This window comes from Pantherophis guttatus, chromosome 3, assembly GCF_059756535.1.
Source record: "Pantherophis guttatus breed Tessera chromosome 3, ASM5975653v1, whole genome shotgun sequence".
Taxonomy (NCBI): domain Eukaryota; kingdom Metazoa; phylum Chordata; class Lepidosauria; order Squamata; family Colubridae; genus Pantherophis; species Pantherophis guttatus.
Window position 1 is genome coordinate 126,677,960 of NC_142065.1, and position 23,551 is coordinate 126,701,510.

The 23,551-nt window shown below is 41.0% G+C and overlaps 1 long non-coding RNA gene across 2 annotated transcripts in view; it reads left to right on the forward strand.

Moving 5' to 3' along the window:
- LOC132711630 (uncharacterized) overlaps positions 1-23,551 on the forward strand; it is a 171,109-nt gene that overhangs the window by 115,970 nt on the left and 31,588 nt on the right. Inside the window, exon 4 of one of the 2 annotated variants that reach the window (XR_009622435.1) lies at positions 13,794-14,109. The exons of the other annotated variant lie outside the window; for it this stretch is intronic. This is a non-coding gene — a long non-coding RNA (uncharacterized LOC132711630). Of the gene's footprint in view, positions 1-13,793; positions 14,110-23,551 lie in introns of those variants that run through there. 2 annotated transcript variants of the gene reach the window in all.

Here is a 23,551-nt window from a genome sequence, read left to right on the forward strand (position 1 = left end):
CTGTTTCGTAACACATACATTTGTAATTTCCTAGCCCTGAATTTACTGAGAAGTGACACTAATGTGCTCATGTTGCTCACATTTGTTTACAAATGGAGGTAGTCAGGCTTGGATTTTCACACACAAGTGTCCAGACACTAAGGTGCCTTGCCTGAGAGCATTAGCAAGAAAGGGAGGGAAAAGAAGTATGTTGGGTTAAAAATTCATAAAGAACATTGCTTTTTATTTCAAAAGTCAAAGGAGCCAAAGCTTCTTTGTGGTGCCCAGGGAAACAGGAAGTTCAAATATTGTGAGCAGGTCAGAGAAAGCGATTCCAGACTGAAATTTATTCATACTCAATGTTTATAGTCTGCTGGATGAAACAGCTTGGGATAAATGTTCTCTGGACATGATAATATTGTTAGTATTTATTATTTGTTAATATGGGAAAGTTATATAGTTCCCAAAATATTAAAAATGGAAAAAGCAAGATAGTAACCACAATCAAATACAATTCAGAAATAGTACAGATAAAAGGCAGTAACTCCGAACAGTGTGGGCTCTTCAAATCAATTACTTTAAAACTATAAAAGTACATGGTGCAAATATACATTGATTGGAGACCAGGCATTTGGAGCTTGTTTTTCCCTACCGCTCTCTCCCTTAAAATTTCATAGTGGGAGAACTGTATCAAAAATCAAAAGAAGATTGACCAGATGCTGCTTTTTCAGATCCAGCAGTAAGATTAGAGAGGAGGGAGCAGTTCACTTATGAAATGCACTGTTAAGAAAGTGTTACATGAAACTGTTAGATTGGCGCAGGGGAAAAGAATACGCGAGCAGCGAGTGGTCCGTTCAGCACTTTATTAGAGAGAATCAGAACAGCTGACTGTGTTGCTGGGCTCGCCTTATAAAGGGAGTCGGCAGGCAGGCAGGCCGGCCAATGACAGATCTTCAAATCTCCCGCCGGTGGACTAACCAATCCGGCGGGGATGCCCATATAAGGACATAACACCCTTCCCCTCCTAGTTCTTAGTCTGTTTCTCCATTGGTCACGTACGTGACATAGTCGCACAGGTAGGCGGGGCACCTCCCCGTCCTATCTGACCTGCGCAGATCACTTCTTGCCTCACTGTCGACCCATGCAGACAAGGCTCTTGTCTCTCCCAGTTCCTTCCTTGGAACCGTCTGGAACTCAGCCGTTGAGTATGCAGGCTCCGGCCCAGCACCTCTGGCTGGGTTCTTGGGACTCCCTGGCAGCCCCGGGGAATGATGCCTCGGCTGCTGCAACTCGCTGTTGATCAGGACTGGACGCCAGGAACCCGGTAAGTCGATGATTCTTTTCCCTTCGCTCTGTGGCTGGGTTTCGGCGCTGGAGGCATTCGCTGTCATCCGGGTCCTCGCGTTCCGATGGTGGTAGTTGGCCTGCTCCGCTGGTGTGGAGTGGCCTGACCTTGCTGGGGTGTCGGAGGTCCACCCCGTCTGGGTGTTGTAGGCCTACCTTGTCTGGGTGAGGTAGGTCTGCCTGGACTGGGTGTTGTAGGCCCACCTTGTCGGGGTGGCACAGGCCTACCTCATCTGGTCATGGTAAGCCTACCTCATCGCGGTGGCGCAGGCCTACCTCGCCTGGTTGTGGTAAGCCTACATCGTCAGGATGGCACAGGCATACCTCATCGGGGTGGCGCAGGCCTACCTCGTCTGGTTGTGCTAAGCCTACCTCATCAGGGTGGCACAGGCTTGCCTCATCTGAGTGGTGTAGGCCTACCTCGTCAGACTGGTTTTCGCTGTTTTCGCCGCTTTCCCTCCACCTTTTCTGGAGCTGGTCGACATGACGTTTGACGATCTGCCCGTCTCTCAGCTCCACTTGGTACGACCTCGGGCCCATTGTTCTGCTGATCACTCCCTTCAGCCACTTCGGAGGCTCGCGGAAATTGAGAGCATAGACCGGGTCTCCCATGGTGAAGGTGCACGGTGGCTGGGTTGTGCTCGCTGGTTCTTGGGGGTTGTACTGGGGGTGTAGCCAGTCCAATGGTGTCCTCAGCTTCCTCCCCATAAGTAATTCGGCTGGACTTCTGTGTGTGGTGGCGTGCGGGGTGATATGCTGCATGAAGAGGAATTTATCAATCCTCTCCTGCCAATCCCCGGTACCCATCTTGGTGAGGGCTTCCTTGGTGAGCCTCACCATCCTCTCAACTTGTCCATTTCCATCTGGCCTGTATGGGGCAATGAGGGCATGGCGGATGCCCAGCTCGGCCAGGAACGATTCCATCGGCTTGGCAGTGAGCTGTGGCCCGTTGTCCGACACCAGGACATCCGGAATGCCGTGTATGGCGAAGAGCCTGCGCAGGGCCTGGATGGTTGCCTCGGTGGTGATGGTGGGCATTTGGATGACCTCAAACCACTTGGAGAATGCATCCACTATGATGAGGAGGTATTTGCCTGCCATAGGCCCCACAAAGTCGATGTGGATGCGGAACCAGGGAGCACTAGGCATCTCCCATTCTGTGGGTTGGGCTTGTGCTGGTGCTGGTCTGACCTCCTGGTATGGGGCGCATCTGGAGACCCAATGTTCAATGTCCTTGTCCAGGGCAGGCCACCAGACGTAGCTTCTGGCCAGCGCCTTCATCTTCACAATGCTCGGGTACCCGATGTGAAGGCTGTTGCCCCAGAGTAGGCAGCCCTTCATGGTTGAGAGTTCTTGCTGCTTTCTTAAGAAAGGGCTGAACTCTTCGCCCACTTTTTCTGTTGGCCAACCCCTCAGGACCCAGGACATGACTTGCCTGAGGGTCTTATCCTTCATCATGTGGGCTGCCATGTCAGTGGAAGATACTGGGCACCGCAGGTCTCTGTCGATGTGGAAAAGGCCAAGGGTGGGTGTGGGGTCTTCTACCGGTTCCTGCGTTGGGCACCTACTGAGGGCATCCGCATTACTGATGGCTTTACCGGGTCTGTGTGTGAGAGTGTACGAATACCCGGCGAGGAAAATGGCCCAGCGTGTCATCCTGGGTGACATATATGTCGGTGTTTGTTTGTCGCCTGCGAATAGCCCGAGGAGGGGCTTATGGTCAGTGATGATTTCGAATGCCCTCCCATAGAGGTATTCGTGGAAGCGCTTGATGCCAGCCACGGTGGCCAAGGCTTCCTTTTCCAGCTGGTTGTAGTTCCACTCAGCTGCTGCCATAGTCTTAGAGAAGAAGGCGATGGGGGCTTCCATGTTGTTGGGCAGTCGGTAGCTGAGGACATCCCCGACTCCATATGGAGATGCACCGCAGGTCAATACCAGCGGAAGCATCTCATGATACTGTATCAGCATGCTGTCCGAGAATAGGAGCCCCTTGATGTTCTTGAAAGCGGATTCTTCGGCTCTACCCCACTTCCAAGGGGCCGCTTTTCCCAGAAGGCAATGGAGTGGCTCAGCAACCGTGGCTTTCTGTTTAAGGAAAACGCTATAGAAATTTAGCAATCCTAAGAAAGCCTGAAGCTCTGGCTTGTTTTGGGGGGCTGGAGCTTCATGAATCACCTTGACCTTAGATTTGGTGGGGTGTATGCCAGTGCTATCTATTAAATAGCCCGGGAACTTGATCTCCTGGACCCCAATGATGCACTTGTCTCTCCTCACATGTAGACCTTCTCTTGGAACCGCTTCAGGGTGAGTCTAAGCCATTCCAAGAGTTGAGATCTGGAGGTGCCGGAGATTAGTACATCATCAAAGTACAGCACCACCCCTGGAATGCCTTGGAGAAGGCGCTCCATCATTGATTGAAAAATGCCAGGGGCTGAGCTGACTCCAAATTGGAGGCGGTTGCATTTGAATGCGCCCTGGTGGGTGACAATAGTCTGAGCCTCCGCAGTCTTTTCGTCGACTGGCAGTTGCTGGTAAGCCTGGGCCAGGTCCAGTTTTGCAAATATGGTCCCACTCCCGAGTGAATGCAACAGATGTTGCACCACTGGGACTGGGTATGCGCTCTGCTGTAATGCTCGGTTAATGGAACATTTATAATCAGCGCAGATGCGCACAGATCCATCCTGCTTCATTGGGGTCACAATGGGGGTCTCCCATGCAGCATGATCGATTGGTTCCAATATGCCTTGGGCAATCAGTTTATCCAACTGAGCGTCTACCTTAGGCCGAAGTGCAAATGGAACCCTGCAAGGCTTGAGCCAAATTGGGGTGATTGAGGGATCTAAATTGAAAGATATGGGTTTCCCCAGGAATTTACCTAAGCTGCCATCGAAGATGTCCTTGAACTCTTCGAGGAGCTTGTCAAGTTCATCCTGCCGAATCTGATGGATTCCTCTGATTGAGAGCCCTAGAGGCTCAAACCACTCCACTCCAAGCAGGGTCGGGCAGCTGTCCTTGACGATGGTGATGGGTAGGTCGCCCTTGAAGCCGTGGTAACTGACACTCAGTGAAGCTCTCCCCAGGACCCCGATGGGGTTTCCACCGAAATCGACGAGCCTTGCATGAAGCGGCTGCAGTTGGCTCTTTGAGATTTGCGGTTTCAGCTTTTTGAGATGCTACCAGTCCATGATGGAGTAGATTGAGCCCAAATCTACTTCCATGGCACATGGAGTCCCTTCCACGTGCACAGTCACGATGAACTTTGTAGCATTGTGGTCATCGGTGTGGGCAATGGTGGTTTGGTGGACCGCTCTGCTTCGCGGGTACCCGTCTCCCTTGCGCCTTGGTTGATAGGACCATTTGGATGTCCTCTGGTGATCGCGGTTTTCCAGCTTGGCTTTCTCCTGGACTGGTTCTGGAGCTCTGCAGGCCTTAGCGATGTGGCCTTTTCGTTGGCAATGTTGGCAGGTTGCATCGCTCCACCGACATCTGGCTCTCACGTGGTTGCCGTTGCAGTTGGCACAGCTCTCCCCTCGGTCGCCATTTTGTGTGGCTTCACATTTTGGTGGCCTGGAGACCATTTCCTCATCCGACTCGGATCCTATGGTGGATTCTCCGGATGAGGTCTGGGGAGCTTTCTTGCCACCTCTGATGTTTCTGCGGCTGTGGCCTCTTCAATCACGTCTTTTAGTGAGACCTTTCTCCTGCTCAGCAACTTTCTCTGCAGGGAGATGTCCCGCATCCCAAAGACAATGCAATCTCGGATGGCGTTGTCCACGTGATCTAACTTGCAGTTGGCAGCCAACTTCCACAGTGCAGCCACGAAGTCCTTTATGGATTCGCCCTCCTGTTGGTTCCATTGGCTGAAGGTGAATCTGTTTGCCATCGGTGTGCCAGTTGGGGTGTAGTGTTCCTGGAGAACATCTTGGAGGTCGCTCCACACCATGGTCTCGATGTCCTGGAGTGCCACGAGGTCGATGGCCACCTCCAGGACTGCTGATCCGCAATGTGCCAGGAACAAGGCTCATTTGCAGTTGTCCTCTAGGTCTTCATAGCCGTTGCCAGTCAGGAATTGGCAGAACCTAATCATATAAGCTTTCCACTTCTCCTGATCGAGGTTGGATGGTGCCAGTGAGATTTGTGGTGCTGCCATGGTTCTCGTGCTATCAGCTCCAGCTCAGTGACTTGCTCTGTTGAGTTGGGCTGGGTGGCGATCGTGCCATGAGGTTCTTCGCTGTGGTTCTTGAAATCCTTCATCACCAGTGTTAGATTGGCGCCGGGGAAAAGAATAAGCGAGCAGCGAGTGGTCCGTTCAGCACTTTATTAGAGAGAATCAGAACAGCCGACTGTGCTGCTGGGCTTGCCTTATAAAGGGAGTCGGCAGGCAGGCCGGCCAATGACAGATCTTCAAATCTCCCGCAGGTGGACTAACCAATCTGGCGGGGATGCCCATATAAGGACATAACAGAAACAAACCTAGAATCTGGACAGTTCCCAAAGAAAGTTAGTTTGTCCCAAACGTAGTAAAAAGTTTTAACATAAGAATGCTTCTCAGTTGTTTGAATTTTTATTCTGTACTTCAGATGTTTTCCACTGTTGTACATTTCATACTCTTATTATTACTTGTGTTCTAATGATATCTTGTTCCACACTGTATTATAATATACGCTTGATTTTTTAAAAAATCTATGTTTTCACTGTACCTCTTGAGTTTTGTGTATCCGGGGTGTACTTCCTACTCTTGTGCCATATATATGCTTGCAATAACCAATCCATTTAGTAACTTTGCCATTTGGTTTTGGACTAAGTGAACTTTCAAACCATCTTCAGTCCAACCTGATCAAAGGGATTCCTAGCCAGTTACATTAGTTGTACCTCCCATTATAGTAGTGGATCTAAAAGCATTTTACAAGGATTTGCAAAATACAACTGATATCATCGCCATCATCACTACCATTATATCATTACTGAGGATAGCTGAAAATTGAAGAATCAAAAATGGATGGTTCAAGGAGTAGAGTGTAGAGTGTTCCTTTTTCTTCCTTTCCTCCTTCAACTCCACATGCTTGGTGTCCATTGTACTGCTTGATTTTCTTCTAAAGCTTTACATTCCAAGGCCTGGATTTCTCCAAATAGCTGGTGTCTCCCTTTTGGGAGTAGTCTGGATTAATTAAGTAGTCTGGATGTTACTTAAGTAGTCTGGATGTTACTTAATGTTATTTAAACCAGGGGTCTCCAGCCTTGGCAACTTTAAGCCTCGTGGACTTCAACTCCCAGCAAAGCTGGCTGGGGAATTCTGTGAGTTGAAGTCCCCCAGGCTTAAAGTTGTCAAGGTTGGAGACCCCTGATTTAAACCATGTAAGGATGAACATTGGTTTGGTTGCAGCACTAGTGTGCTACTGAATTCCTGCTTTTACAAAAATAATATTAAAAAGCATTTTGGGATGGAAAGGAGCAGGCAGAACTTATCCTGTTTTTCCCCAGGAGTGTTGCATCCATCCCAGCTTTATAGGTAATCAGTTCTGCCTACAAATGTGCTGTAATACATCTACGTTTGCTTTGAGCTATTCTGAAAATTATGCTCCAGTACTTACTTTTTGACTCTTAATTCTTATGGTAGCTAGATTGACTCAAATGACTCTAATATTTTCCACTGAGTAGTAGTAGTTCATTTTTAATACTTCTCTATAAAACCCCATCCTGCAACAGGAAGCTAACACAAAATGATGTCAGCTAAGGCATTTTTCTCTGTTGTTAGCTTTAAAGCAGTTTGGTAGGTTTGGGGCATACATGTCTGTCTACTACATGTATGCCTGAAACGGTACATTCCTTCTCAGGATTTTGCCATAGTTATAAAAAAAAAAGTCACATTATTATCAATGTGATTTATTTATTCATTCCCCCATAGATCAAGGCAAATTGTTTGCAAAGAAATATGGAGGAAACTGGAATATTTGGTTCTGTGGTTCTACCCCAGAAGAAAAACACTAGGTAAATCCTAGAGGGTATCCATTTCAACATAGAATTCATATCCGTTTTAAGCAAAATTATTGGATCAGACTTTAATGGCACAAGTAAATTAAGTTGATTAGATCCTGATCGTATATATTTAATTTGAATAGTGGCAAAATTCCTAATCAGTCTTCTTATGCCCTATGTAACAGGCATTTTAATCAGTATTCTGATCAATATTTTTTAAAGAAAACAATTTTATTAGATTTGCTTTCTGTCAAACAGAAATGTTTTACTAGATTTGCTTCTATGTAAGAATCAATTCTAAGCTTAAACTCTGTCAAGATGCTAGAGAAAATGCATTCATAATATGATGAGCATTAAGAACTTCAAATATTATTCAGTCACACCCTCCCCTACACAAAATTTCAGGTTTATATTTAAATAAATGATCAATTTAAAGCTAAATTTCAAAAAATACTAGGTTACTAAGATATTTTTCTATCCCTTCAAGTCACTGTTGATTCTAGTAACTGCCTGGACAACTCTATGCAATATTCAGAAGTAGTTTGCCCTTGCCTGCTTCCCAGGGTTAGAAGCTAGTGTTTGGCTCAAGGTCACCCAGCTAGCTTCATGCCTAAGGCAGGACTACAACTCATAATCTTCCAAATTCTAACCTAGTGTCTTAACCACTACACCAAACTGGCTCTCTTGTTTACTAAGATACCGAGCATTTTAATTATTTGCAAAAAAAAAAAAAAAAAAACCTACATTACCAGAATTAACCCTAGAACACCTGAAAAAAAATCTGATTGTTGGCTGAAAATTAGGGAATGAATATTGCAAAAGGGGAGATTATAGGAATGACCTTAGTCTTTAAGCATAAAAAGGAAATCTTGAAGCCTTTCTAAAATACTCCTTAATCTTCTGTCAAATGTAAGAGGGGCAGAAATTAATTTCAGAGAAATGCTACCAAGCCTGGTGGTGGGATATTGTCATGTGAATAAAGGATCTAAGCAGAAATCCATGACAGCAGCTTCATATTGGGCCACATTTTCCTAACACTAGAAAATAAAATATAGAGAGAATAACTTACTGAAGAAAACAAAGATACAGAATTCTGATCTAAATGAATTGTCAATAACTTTTTAAAAACACTTCAAGTTATAACTGTCAATTTTGACACTTATTATTTTTATAGAGGATAAAGATTAAGCCAGTGAATAAGAGTCATCCAGAACAAGGTTACCAATCAGGGATGCAAATATCTGGACGCCCACTAGACAACATCCAATGCAGAGGTGAAATGCTCCTGGATTGGATCAGATCACCCAATCGGGTAGCGATTTTTCCCTGTGGTTCAGCAATCCGGTAGCAATTGCCACCCGGGTTTTGCACATGCACAGAAGGTTTTGCGCATGTGCAGGTGTGCATGCACACGTGACATGCGTGCGCTTCTGAACCGGTAAGGAAGGTAAGTAGATTTCACCCCTGATCCAAGGTACCCAGAAACCTTTTTGCTGTCATCTAAAACCAGCTCTATTAGTCATATTCCTCCCATTGCTGGCCACCCTACAGGGCAGATAGAAAGGGTGGGGGGGACTTGCCAGCAACCATGTTATATTGAATAATCCTGAAATCATGAATAGCTCTAACTAAATAGAGAAATTTTTAAAATGTAAAATAAATTAAATTAAGTAGTAGAGCAAAGATTAGTAAGGAAGCAAACTTTATTTTGATTTGTCTAATACTTGCCCCAAAGGTTTAAATTTTTAAAAACATGGAAGATATTTAAAGAAATTGCCTGGCAATCTTTGTAAGTTATGAAATCAGAATCTAAGATTGACTTTCTCAGTAAGATATTCTCTGGGCTTCTGAACTTTGTGAGAGCTTGAGTTACCAAAGCAAATGAATGGTGACCACTTTTGAAGAGCTTTGGCTGACGATTAGCTAAGGTTTTTAAAAGAAAATAAACAAAGCACTTATTTTTCTTTCTGTCTTATATTAGTTTTGTTAGATCAACAGAACCTTAATTCTAAAGCCCTCATAGTGAATAATTGGCCATTCCTGCACTGGGCACCCATCACATCTCCTTAATATAATTGAGGCAGAAAAACCTGATTTGACTTAAAGAAAAAAGAAACCATGTTTTGTTGTTCAGGTCAGCCTTTTCTGGCATGTAATACATTTAACAGTTATTCCATACTTCTTTGTTTCCATTCTGTGTGCATAATAGTCCCTGTCTATACCTTCCTAAAGAGTGCCCAGACTGTTTTCTTAGGCCACTGCTTGTTTTCATTGAGTTATCTAATTATGCCTAGAGCTTTTTCCCAGAGTTGTTACACTTAATTTAGAACCCACCAATGCATGAGATTAGTTCAAATGATTCTTTCAAATGGGCATTGCTTTGCTTTTGTCAACACTGAGTATTATCTGCTAGTGAGCAGCCCATTCACCTGGTTTTGCAAAGCCCCTATGGAATTTCCTCCTCTAGATCTTCCTATAGCTACTACACATCCTTCTCCAGGAGACTGAGAAAAACACCAGCATTTAGCCAATGTATCATTTATTCTCCTCCCATATTGAAATGTAATCTGTTCTCACCCAGAATCGATTTTCTTTTCATCAGACTCACTTACATTAGTGGTTTCAGATTCAGGGTTGATCTTCGCTACTCAACCCTACAGCATGTTCCTCTCCTCAACCTTTTCAATATAAACTTTCTATCGCTTATTTCTTCAACTTCTTCCACCAACAGACCACATTTTGTTTTTTTACTGATTGTAGACACAGTTTATTTCCTGGTTCGGGTTTTGGTTTGCTTGGAATATTTTGTAGCCACCTCATCCTTCCGATACAGTAATCTCAGGCCAAGCGCACAGCATATTCAATTATATTTGGTAAGACAAACCAAGACTATATATTCACAGCTCCAATGGTAACCTGCTCCTTATAGGCAGTCTGCCACTTCTTTCTCGAGCTTTTGGAATAATACACCAGTAGAAAGTAGATTATGGCCAGTGGTGGGATGCTGCTGGTTTAACAACTGGTTCAGTGATTTCGCACTTTGTGCGTGTGCAGTTTTTACAAATACTAACCTTCTGTGTTACCACTTGGGAATAACACAAGGCGCAACAATCCGCTCTTCCACACCAATCAGCTGAGAAGATAAAGGTAAGTAAAGTGCAGGAGTGGGTGGGTGGGCTGATCGTCAGAATAAACCAGTTTGCTCCTAGCTGATCATCGGAGCTACCGGTTTGCCTGAACTGGTCCGAAATGGTAGAATCCCACCCCTGGTTATGGCACCTGTATGCTAGCTACAGACATTTATTTAAATAGTGTGTTAACAAATTTACAACTCTAAGCCTTCTTTGACACTGAAGTCACAACCTTCTTCCATTGAAAGACAGAAGATATCAAAAGGAGGAGGCATTTCTTTATTGCAAAGTAGTTATTGGCTAGAGATTCTTGGAAAAGCAAAGACTTTAGAAAGAGGGTTCCTGATAGCACCTGCAATTCAGGTACAATTCCCCCAATACTGAAGCCTGGTATCAGTATGGTAATGCTGTCAGGGAAAGTAAAGGTAGACACATCAAAAATATTTCATTTTTTCATTCAGTTCCTATCCTCTGTGCCCCTATTCCTTTGTTTGTTTCTTCAGTGTGTGTACAATTTAATGCTTTGGTGTGCAAACCTCAGTATCATACAGCTTGGAATAACTAGTCTATGTATTAATTATTTTTATCCCCCCTTTATTTTGGATCAAGTCGAGGGAGCATACATATCAGTGCCACCATTTCCTATTTCCCCCACAACAAGAATATAGCGAGTAGGGTTGGGAAGAGAGAGAAAGAGAGCCTTGCGCAAAGTCACCCATACAATTTTATAAAGGCAACACACTTGTCTAGCAGTTTGTTTGTTTTTTGTTAATTGACAGTATTGATTTGAAACATCAAATCAACAAACAAAATGTGTTGTTTTAGCACACTAATACCTTCATCTGGTCTGTCGGGGGGGGGGGTTGTTGTATTTACTGTTGTATGAAACAGCAGTTTTATCATAATCTGAACAGCTCTTTAGCTTGCATTATTTACATTTTAATAAAAGTAAATAATAGCTTTTCTTTTTAAACAAAGTTTGATTTTGTTCATCTCTGATGAGATTGTCCTATTTGCCAAGGAGGGAAAGACAAGATTAATAATTATAATAATTTAGTCAGTTGCCTCTGTTGTATTAGCCTGCTGTTGTAGTGCAGAAAGAAGCAGAAAAAGAACCAAGAGTACTATCACTATTTATTGTTACATCCCCATCATAATACCAATAATAATAGTGCAACCACTCCTCATTCCATAGTCCCAAATGCTCTTTGAAAATAGTCTTTTCAAAGACTATTTTCAGCTTTTTGTTAAGAGTGTGGGCACATAGATAACAGAACAATGTAACAGAAATGTAGTATGTATACTATGTAAATAAATAGCATAACCATTGTTCAACACAGCAAAGCAAAACAACTCTATGTGCTTAGAGCTAAGTAGTGGACTAAACTCCCCAGCCAGCCTTAAATATTAAAGGTTTGAAGCTGGAGTGGATTTGTTTTCCACTACAGTAGTGTCCCCTCTTGTACATCTTTATTCTATTCTTTCTAAAGCCTCTAGACCAGTGGTCACCAACTGGTGGTCCACGAGAAAATTTTGGTGGTCCACAGAAAAATTATTTGCATTTTTTATATTGCACTAAATCAGGGGTCCTCAAACTACGGCCCCTGGGCCAGATACATGCAATGAACGTTTGTGTTGCTGCAGAGAGTCTCCCCCTTTGGGGTCTTTTTGTGCTGGTTAGAGGGGGGCAGAAATTCTGACTTGGTGTCTGCTTCAGACTCCTGGTACAAGGCTTTGGGTGAAAGCTGGAGGGAAGTGCCACTGGTGGTGAAGAGCCAGAGGGCCTTGTTCCAGTGAGACTGCATCAGGGCCTGGAACTGGCTGACCATCTCAGCCCACTGAGCCTGCAGGCACCGATACATGGCCTTGCACTCCCGCAGGTCTTCCCTCTGCTTGGAAAGCCTATGCTCGTAGTCCTCACTGAAGTGCTTCTGCTGAGCCTCCTTCTTGGCCAGATCCAAATTGAACTGAACTGTTTTGCCAACTCTTTCTCGTGGTGACTGCTTAGCTCCAACAACTGCTTCCTGTTAGGGCCCTAAGGAGCCCGGGCAGGCAGGCAAGGAGAAGCTGGGAGGGGAGGGGCAAGTAGAGGCCGGCGAAGCACCCCTCAATGTGAGTGACATCAAGTTGGCCATGACCACCCAGTCACATGACCACCTAGCCACAGCCACCCAGCCGGTCAATAGGCAGATCATATAAGTGGTCCGTGGGATTTAAAATTATGAATGTAGTGGTCCCTGAGGTCCAAAAGGTTGGTGTACCCCTGGTCTAGACTCTCACATGAAGAAGAGTAAAATGCCTCACTTAAGGGACACATTATTATATGGAAGGAAACTTTGATGTGATCTGTAGTCCTTGATGCTGGATGGCTTGATCTCCATCAGTCATATCTTCCCATCCTTACAGTACATAGATTCAGACCTCTATTTGAAAGACACTGAGCCTAAAATTTTTGAAGCCTATCAAGTTGCATCTCACAACTGAAAATAATAAAAAAAAAGAACATACAAGTGTAGTAGTACAGTATATACATAATGTAAAAATGGGGAAAGTGATATTATTGTTACTCTATTTAACCAACCTATTACTTTTAGAGGGGTCCATTTTTTCCAAGTTAAAATTTCCTGTGATGTTCAAAACTGTCTGAAACTCTACCCATAAGGTGCCCCTCTGCTAAAGGAAGTCAGCACAACTTATCAAATCTATTTTTGATTCTTGCTTTGTGTTAAGTGCCCATTCCTTATGATTCATTGGGCCTGCAAGCTTTTACTATCAGCGTATTTATTTCACCCTCTAAATGAAATCCAATTTGATGCTATTAATATTAATGCACAAGATAATTCTGATAATGAATTAATAAAACACTTAGGCTCTCAATATGCTCTTTGCTTTTGCCATTTAATGATGTTTTTCACTGGGTGGAGGAAGAGGAGGCAGAAAGATAATCAGCTGAATGAGGAGCCTGAAAATTAGAAGCCTCTTCATTGTTTTAGCTTTCTGCTTTAATGGCAATCGATGGCATTGATTTTGGACTAGAAAGGTATTTACTACATCTTTACTGTGTGCTACAATCCCTATTTAGATTCCTGAAGTATCGCTGGGATGTTACACATGCTTAAAGTATTTTAATTGCTTGCAAGAAGCAGAGTCAGGAATGTGAAATACATATGTCAAACCTTTACCATTTGTTACTTCTCCCATCAATGAAATGCTTACATTTTTTTAAAAAAATGAAAGCCATAAAAGATGGCATTATTACACAGTAATGGTAGATACTCAAAGATTTAGTTTCTCTTTCAGAAAAAAGGAGTGTCTTTGGTAACCTCATTATTATAAAAAAAATTCTGCATCCATTTCTTTCAGATATGTTATACAAGAGCTTTGTACAAAACCTTTTCCAACTGGATGCCTTCCCGAGTATATTGAACTACAAATCACATCATGTTCAGCAAGGCATGGTGGGACTCATGGACCACACCTCTAAACAGCAGCAAGTTAACTACTTTTTCGCAGTTTTGCCGAGGGGGACCAGTTGTGTTTCTCTCACTCCCCAAACATCCTATTGTTGTACATTGATTTTTTTAAAAATCTGTTTTATATAATTTACTCAATGTAAATTGAGAGATCAATTTACTCAATGTATAATTTACTCAATGTAAATTCAGAGATCTGAAACAGCAATTATTCTCAGGACTATTTGCTCCAGTTCCCAAATCCATTAGTGAGGTTTATCATGTTAACTCTGCCCATGAGATGAGACCATGTGGATCTGTGCAGCAGAAGCAGAAGCAGAGAAGCTACAGATGTTTATTCTCCTCCCATTCTGGGAATTTTGGAATTTTATCCTTCCTGTGTACAAAGGAAATTTGAATATTTTTGTTTTTATGAAATGGGATTGCTGACATCCTTAAAATTGTTATGAGGTTGGCTCAACTATTAATATCAAATTTATTTTCCAATGTTAGGGTTTGGAAGAAAAATGAATTATTTTGCAGTTAAAACAAAAGACTTAATCTCAAACAATTGGGATTAGCACCCTGGAGGGTGGTATGTTGTGGGTCCCATTCAGTGGTGAAATGTAAAATTTGTTAGTACCGGTTCTGTGGGCGTGGCTTGGTGGTGGTGGGGTAATGTGACTGGGTGGGCGTGGCCAACTTTTTTTTTTAACTTTTAAAACCATTTTTTCTACAACCTCTTCGGCTAAAGAGGTTGTAAAAATAATATTTTTAAAAGCCTCTGACAATCCCAGCTGAGTTGCCTGATCGGCAGAGGCTTTTTTTCTTTTAAAAGCCTCTGGGGATTTCAGCTGAGTTGCCTGAGTGACAGAGGGTTTTTTTGTTTTAAAAACATTTTTTTTACAACCTCTTTGGCCGAAGAGGTTGTAAAAAAAAATGCTTTTAAAAGCCTCTGCTGATCAGGCAGCTCAGCTGGGATCGTCAGAGGCTTTTAAAAGCATTTTTTCTACAACCTCTTTGGATGAAGAGGTTGTAGAAAAAATGCTTTTAAAAGCCTCTGACGATCCCAGCTGAGCCCCACGATCATCAGAGGCTTTTTTTTTTTACTTTTAAAAGCATTTTTTCAGCCAAAGAGGTTGTAGAAAAAATGCTTTTTTTAAAAAAAAAAGCCTCTGATGATTGCGTGGCTCAGCTGGGCATGGGGGAGGCAGGGATTTTTGCTACCGGTTCTCTGAACCACCCGCCTCCATCGCTACCGGATCGGGTGATCCGGTCCGAACCAGGATCATTTCCCCCTGGTCCCATTCTGATAAAGAGTTCCATCTGACGGGATTCAGATGACTACTTTTTCTGTTTTGGCTCCTGCCCTCTGGAACACCCCCCCCCCAAAAAAGTGAGGTTAACCCCATTCCTGTTAGCCAATCGGAAAGTCCTGAATATGTGGTCCTTCCCGCAAATTTGGGTATTCAAAGGGAAGTCTGCATGATGGTAATACTGTGTTTATATGATTCTGCCTTTCAATAGCTACCAAAATGTCACTTGGCTTACTAAATTAGTCAATGGGCCTGTAAATTCAGCCAGATGCTAGCTTTTATTCTGTCAGCAGTCCAGGTTCTCAACCGTATCCAGGACAAAATGTCAAGTGTTGGGTTTAACCTTTAAGTTTCTGAACAGCTCTAAATTAGATAATTAATGAATGACCTGAATTAAATGATTATCCATGTTATCCATCATATACTTATGCTTCCACCAAATTGGATCATCCTTATGCTCTCTTTCATATCAAGCAAGAACTTCTGCAATTATCAAAGTCTCAATAATAACGTATTTTGCTTCACATTTTAGTCTGCTCCTCTCCCTTTAGAATTATTACTTTTAATTCTATTATTTTTGAGAATTTATTTAGTTATTTTATATGTAATTTAATGCTAGTTTAGAAAATTATTATTACAAGGGATATATAGAAATATAGTGGTAACTTCCAACTTTCTTCAGATACAAATATGAAATACATTAACCTCTTCCTCTAGAATCAACATTAGTACACAATATTTCTATAATCATAAATAGCTCTAATCATGAAATCCCCAAATTAATGTATTATTTCTTTCAGTTTCAAGTTCAAAAGTGGTTTCCAGGTAGAACCAAAGCTAGACATAATCTTTTCTTTGATCAAAGTAGTTACTTTCATCATCTCAGCCAGTTCTACCATCCATTCTTCTGCTCTTGTTTTCCTTTTCAGCAGTCCTAATTTTGGTCTTTTAAAAAAATAATAATAAAGCTTTTCTTTTCCTTTTTCTAATTCCTATTTTTCTGTTTCTTCATATTTTATCGCTTGTAGAAATTTAATAATTTGTTTAAAAGAAAGAAAGAAAGAAAGAAAGAAAGAAAGAAAGAAAGAAAGAAAGAAAGAAAGAAAGAAAGAAAGAAAGAAAGAAAGAAAAGAAATACATTGGTGTATGAACGTATGTACAGATTTGCTTGACATAAGGGTAAAGCAGGAAGGATGTGCTCCTACTTCTCCCACACTTGTTTTTGGAAGGGAACCAAAATCTCTAAATGTTAACTTCACAGATATAAAAAATGCAGACTTACATTTCATTGTCCTGTACTGCATGAGTGCCCACATTCTGGAGAGCCATGCTGCCCACAACTCAGTCTGTGCCCAGGCATATTTCATATTTATGCCTGTTTAATTGTATTTATATTATGCCCATCATTTATGCCCCGTCCCCCAATTTTTGCACTGAAGGACTGACTGGTATTTTAGCATTTTGGGATTCCTGTTGTTTAAATACCTTGTGTTTTTGTCTGCTTTGCAGTAATTACAGCCAATTGTAACAGATATTATATTAATGACAAAGGGCAGCAATGACAGATTTATGTCTCTGTAATTAGTTCTTCTATGCACACTCGAGACTAGAGGCCTAACATTTATTCACATTTGTTCTGAGGCCTGTAAATCTTAGCTGCATTTCACCCTACTGCCCTTCATGTTTAACCTTTCTGTTACTTAGAGAACTTTTCTTTTCCTTCCAATGCTGTCATACAGATTCTCTTGTGTCTTACAATTCATGCACAGAAACTTTGGGATAAATAATTATTGAAATGCCACATCCTGTGAGATGATGCATTGTCTTTTCATCTGCCCAATTCCATTTTCCCATGAAACCTTATTTGTTCTCTCTCTCATGTACATAACAGGGGTGGGATTCAGCTTATTCGGACCAATTCAGGTGAGCTGGTTGCTCCGACGATCAGCTGAGAGCAAACCGGTTCTCTCTGATGATCATGTAGGCCCGCCCACCTGCCCCTGCCCTATACTGACCTTCATTTTCATGTTTTGAAGCCCAGCTGATAGGGGCGGCACAAAGGAAATTTTTAGACCGGTTTGAAAACGAACTGCGCATGTGTGAAGCGTGCACTCAGCAAACCGGTTATTGCACTGATTGAATCCCACCACTGGTGCATAAGATTTTAAAGTCCATTTTCCTTACGAAAAATGTGGTTGTTCCTTGTAGGACTAATTTAGAATATTCTGGACTTTGATTCTTGTTTCTCAAAACAAGTTAGATTCCTTAAGCTCTGCTAATAAATATGTTTAAGTCTTGCTGCTAGGGATTAGCAAACCAAAATAAGGCTTTTACACTTTATAATCTGATCCAGCAAGTGTCTGGAACCTCCAAAATTGATAGTCACACAGTCATTCCCAGAAATAATGAGAAAGAACTGCACAGTCTAAGACTCTTAACACCCACCTTTTTAAACAATAACAAAAAACAGAGCTGTTTAATCAACTCTTAAAGCTTACAAAGTGTTGCAAATTGTTTGCCATCCCCATGCGCTCTCTTTCTGAGAACACTAACTGCAATTTCTTTTGGTTAACTTTCACACTGCAAGGATTCCAAAATTTGCTTCCATTGGGATTCTAGGCAGAAGTCATTTCAATCCATACATGAGACTGCAAAAATGGGAGGTTGCCAAACATCCAGCAAGCAACAGCCTTGGATGATTTGCGGGGACCATCAGCCATGCATGTTTGCTGACAGATGACTGACAAGTCACCTGCTTTTGCAATCCAGCGCAAGCAACAAGTACAAGAAAGGTTAGGGAACATCTGGTGGGCTCCATGTGGCAATTATATTTGGTTTAATAGGTCACAACTTTTAATACAATGTGTTAAGTTTTAATTATCTCTTCATAGTCTGTGTTAATTATCTTTTGGTTAACAAGTTTCTGCTTTTTTTAAACATTCCTTTATGAAGACGAAGACATGTGTACTATAAGAATGAAAAATCTACACAATAAATTACAAAGTAGCCCATACAATTGACACAGTCCTTTGTAGACTAAACATCTTGGGCCTGCTTCCATCTGGCGATTACATTAAAAACTCTGTCAATATCACTCACATTAGTCTTCTTTAACCTTCTGGAAGCCTAAAAGAACTACAGTGTGTCTGCATTAGAAATACTTACACAGAGACAACCAGTTTCCTACTATTCTAGAAATCAAAATTTGAATATACAGTTAACAATGGCTTTCAAGCATTGTTTGTTTGTTTGTTTGTTTGTTTGTTTGTTTGCTTGCTTGCTTGCTTGCTTGCTTGCTTGCTTGCTTGCTTGCTTGCTTACTTACTTACTTACTTACTAACTAACTAACTAACTAACTAACTAACTAACTAACTAACTAACTAATTCATTGATCAAATTTATTTGCCAGCCATTTTGTGATTCAAGGTGACTCTGGATGGCAGATAATTGTATTAATTATTGCTTGTTTTGTTTTAATTATTATATAATTAAAGTTGCCAATAATATAAGTTGCCAATAAAAATGAAATGTTTTGATCCCCTCTGTGTTGCAGTTTATTTGCAGTGGGGAAGCTGCTGACACTCCATGGAGTAAATATTCTGATTGTAATAAATTCAAATATTAGAATGCTCCTAAGACAACCTGGGGAAAAGATGGGAAACTGTCACTGTAGTCAGCATCAAAATTTTAGGAAGATCTAGGAACCAGAATTGTTGAGATTAGGCAGAATGTTTATTCTGGAATCCCTGGAAGGAAAAAAGGACATGAATTTAGGAACATTGTGACTGAAGAAAAGGATCAGTGCTGCTGAATGCTGTGCTAAAAAGACTGTCCAAAGTACAAGATTGATAAACAAGAGGGAATGAAGTGTAGATCTCTAGCTAAACATCTGAGACAAGGTTGATTCTTGACATGGGTCTGAAGAAGAAAGATAAAATTGGTCAGGAACATAGTGTGGGATCTTTAAAATCTATCAGTGTCAAACTGAGAAAAATGTCACAAACTGGAGGCAATCCAGCGCTACAGAAACCCTTAAAATACAAAATACACTATAATTTTAATGTGTGTATGTTGAAGAAATATGTCCATGTACAAACCAACACATATAAATAAAGTACGAACACTCCCAAGTTACTTTTGCTTGATTTTTTTTTAGCTTCGTTTCCTTTGTAACTCTACATTTTTTAGTTTTGGTTTTGATAGTTTTGTTCAATCGAAAGCAACATTTTTTTTAATGTCAGGGGAACAGTTAGATAGAGCTGATCTAAAGAGCTTCGCAAAAATAAAAACAACGGGAAGAGGTATTTCCTTTACATCTGCTCACTTAAAAAAATAAACCAGTTTCTTGTCAGACCATTTGGAGAATTTGTTTGGAGATTCTTTTTTTCCTTTTAGTTTTATTGCTAATATACTTCTGCATATCTGAGAAAAATCTCTTGAGTTTGCAGAATTTTATTTTATTCATTTTCTGCAGTTTTTTTTTATCCTGTTCTTCAAGCGAAAAAGTCATCCAGAGCGGCTTACAAAGATTAATAAAAGGCAGAATCTGCTCTCCAACTTCACAGGCATTACATAAAAGGTTTGGAAGGAAGAGGGGGGGAAAGAAACTCAATCCCTGCTTTTAAATATCACAGCGTTGTTTTGAGGTACTTTATTTTACTTTTAAACTGAAAGATATTGGACCACCCAACTCTCAAATCAGAGCATTGCCAGAATGGTTTATCCCACCATTTCAAGGATTACAATAGTTGTTAAATAGGGTGCTTATTAAAACATTTACTCACAACTGTTATTGAGCCGGGTGCTTTTTAAACTGTCTGCACACACTGAAAAATTAAGATGTTGATCAAAAGAAAACTGTGTTAGTTGAATGTATATTTAATTCATTTTGGTAGGGTCAAGACATCTGACTTCAGTATACAACAGGTATTCTCTCTCTCTCTCTCTCTCTCAGCAAAATACAATGGTAGTGTGATGAACTTTGTGGTAGGTATGGAATGTTTTTTCAAAGTTTGCATTGTATATTTAACAGGCAACTGTGTTTAAATTTGGGTTCTAATCTGAAATATAATCTGAAAAACAATCAATCCACGAGAGTTTAGAACAAAAAGCAATAACAAAACAATAAATACAATATTAATAAACACATAACTTCATAAAATAAAGAATTTTGAGGAATTAGGTTGGAGATATCCAAGGATCCTTCTAACTCAGTGGTTGAGTTCATATATTTCCCTAAATTATGATTTGTTTTAGTCATAATTTGTTAGACAATCCATATAACCATAGCTGATCAACAAAGTATAATAGCTGGGTTTCTAGAGTCCATTAAGACAAAAAATAAACAAGTCATGCTATGATTTAATCCAATTAGTAGCACAGCCTAATTTCTCTGAGTACAAATTGGGGGTTGGACGAGAATCTTCTACAACAGGCTGATTCCCTAAACAGACCTGATGCAACCTGGCCAGATTATTAGAGATAATATCTTGACAATAGGAAATAATTGTTGGTTGATCGTTCCGAGTAGTCTCAGAACATCTGGAAAGGGGACACCCTACTTTCTCATTCATGTATGCATTATTCTAAATCCACTACCTGTAAGACAACAAAAGGCATAGCTGGATTCTGAGACAATAAAAATTAAGCTGGCCTTTCACAGGTCCATGAGAGTCGTGATTTATATGTAACAGGTTAACGTATAAATAAAACTATAATTATAGAACAAAACAATTCAGTTTTTGTCCTTCAAGAGAAACCAAACCTGAGTATGCATTTCATTCCTAGAATTTGCCATTTGCTTACAGAAGCTTTATGTATTTGCATGAGCAATTTTGTTGAGATGGAGATTTGTGAAGGCAGAGAGAGTAAGAATAAGACAGTGCACACCAATAACCAACACTTTTAAAAAAAAAAATGTTTAAAGCAAGAATGCTCTTTACCATTGCCAAAAACTATTTGCAAAAAGCATGACACTAAGACCTTGTCTATAAGACAGTAAAACCTGATTGGAATTATTGTTGTGGGGTTCATGCTTATGTAACTCTGTTTAATAATCCGGTTTGCCTTGTTTTTGTTAGACATAGTTTTATGTCTTGCCCCCCAAAATGTTGGGGAAATAAAATAATCATCCTCCGGCGTATCACTGTTACCACTGATATGTATAAAAGTCTTTCTCTCTGCTTTTAAGGTGATGAAAAGGACAACTTGATTCTGTCTAAATCAGAAGAATCTGATATGATGTCAAAGCCTTTGGCAAAACATAGATTGACTTAATTCTTTCAGTGATGAACTTTGGTCTACAGCACTTAACAACCGCAAGAGGGAGAAACTCAATATAAAAGAGAAAATCTCCTTGTTCAGGTTATCTTGACTCTGCTGCAGGCAAAACGTCGAACTATTTTTTTTTAACTCGAGATTCTCTGCAGCAGCCCTTTCCCAAATGCCAGTATCCATCACTGATGACTGGATCAATAGCTGTGTTTTGGCCCCAGTCTCCTACGAGAGATGGCATGCCATCCCTGACAGACAAATATCACAGTTAAGCAAAGTATCCAGCCAGACCTAGTAACATTTTTATTGATTTTTGTTGTGCAAATAATGTCTTTTTGGGCTGAATAAATGGCTTTGAGCCAAACAGTCATTGTTTATGATTCCAAAATGCAATAAAAGGACAGGAAATATATTATAGCCAGTGTCTCAAGGCACACAACATAATCATCCTTTGGTGGTGAAAAACTATCCGGCTGAACCTTGGAGTGCATATTTATCCATGCTGAAAGGTACCTGTAGGACTTGCAAATCTTACACCAACTGTCCTGTTAGGAAACAGATGGCATTGCCCTTTAACCCCCCAAATCACAACCAGAAAAAGGGGGGGGGAATCACTATATTTCTTCAATCAATACAATGAAAACACTTCATTACATTCCCTTTTCATGAATAATCAGACTTGTTGGAACTGCATTTATATGCTTTCAAGTGGCATGTCCAGAATTTTCCCCTCCAATATCACTGCATCGAGAGCTGTTTCTCACTGTTTAAAAATATGCATGGCAATAACACTTTATGGAGCTTTCCCTAATCTGGCTTCTTCCAGATGTTTTGGCTTATAACTCCCAGGTGTCCCAGCCAGCATAACAAATAATCTGGGACAACAGAGACTAGGAAATGAATGTCAGTCTGCATGTGTGACTTTGATATACAGTATGTAAGTGTAAATGAATGGAAGGAGTGGAGAGGAGAGGAGAGAGAGGAGGGGAGGGGAAGGGAAGGGAGGGGAGGGGAGGGGAAGAGGAGAGATTAACAAGGATATAAAAACTATGCATTTTTGAAGAAGTAAATCTGGACTCATCTGGATGGAGTTGAACATAGAGCTTTGTATTATTTCCATATGTATATGGAGTGTCATACAAACAGGCACCCAAGTCCCTGGGTGGGTGTGGATGTGGGTGAGAGAGAGAGGGGGGGGGGAGAGAGAGAGAGAGAGAGAGAGAGAGAATGCTATTGGAACCTATGCCCTAAATACAAGCATGCTGGAAAGAGAAAGTACATTTTAACAGCACAGTAGGAAATGAAGGGCAGCAGGAGAGATGCCAAAGTTCAAAGTTTGAGGATCCCAAAAAATTTAATGTCCTATCACCTTATCAGTTAATTGACGCTTCAAATGCAAATATATCTATACTTTTAGCTGCACCTTTCGTTGCTTTATTGAAGGGCCATTTTAAGGGCACAATCCAATCTCCTTTTATTTCAAGGGGAAAATGAAGTCTTTACTTGAACTCCTCTCTTAAAAAGAAGAAAAATATGAAAGTGCGAAGTCATTACTTTCAACTGCATTGTGCTTTCTGGCCTCTGGCCTTAATGGCAATGTGTTTTGTGTTGTGTTGTTTTGTTTTTAACATCAAAATGTGATAAGGCAGAAGTCTCCCAGAAGTCTCCCACTGAGGCATCCTGAATTTCTGCCCTGACAGCATCACTGTACATTACTTATTAAGAACATTGCATTGATGCTATACTGTCAAATCAAACGTGCCTGCAGAGTGAGTCATCTCTAGAGCTACCCATTTAAGGATAAAATATAGTTAGGAAAATAGGGAGAATAAACACCAATCCTCATAAAATAATGTTGAAAAAGCAATTCATAGACTGCATTGAGAAACATTTCTTATAGCTGTCAGGTTAGCAGCCACACAGTAGACTTTAATTCTTTTTCCCATTAAGCATAAGCAGCTCTAAACCAGGCTTCTTAAAAAATCCCCATAACTCCATACTCTTGATTTAAATAGGTAAATATCAATAATTCAAACATATTTCAGATTTATGCTCCTCTTCGCTTGTCCTTCCCCAAATG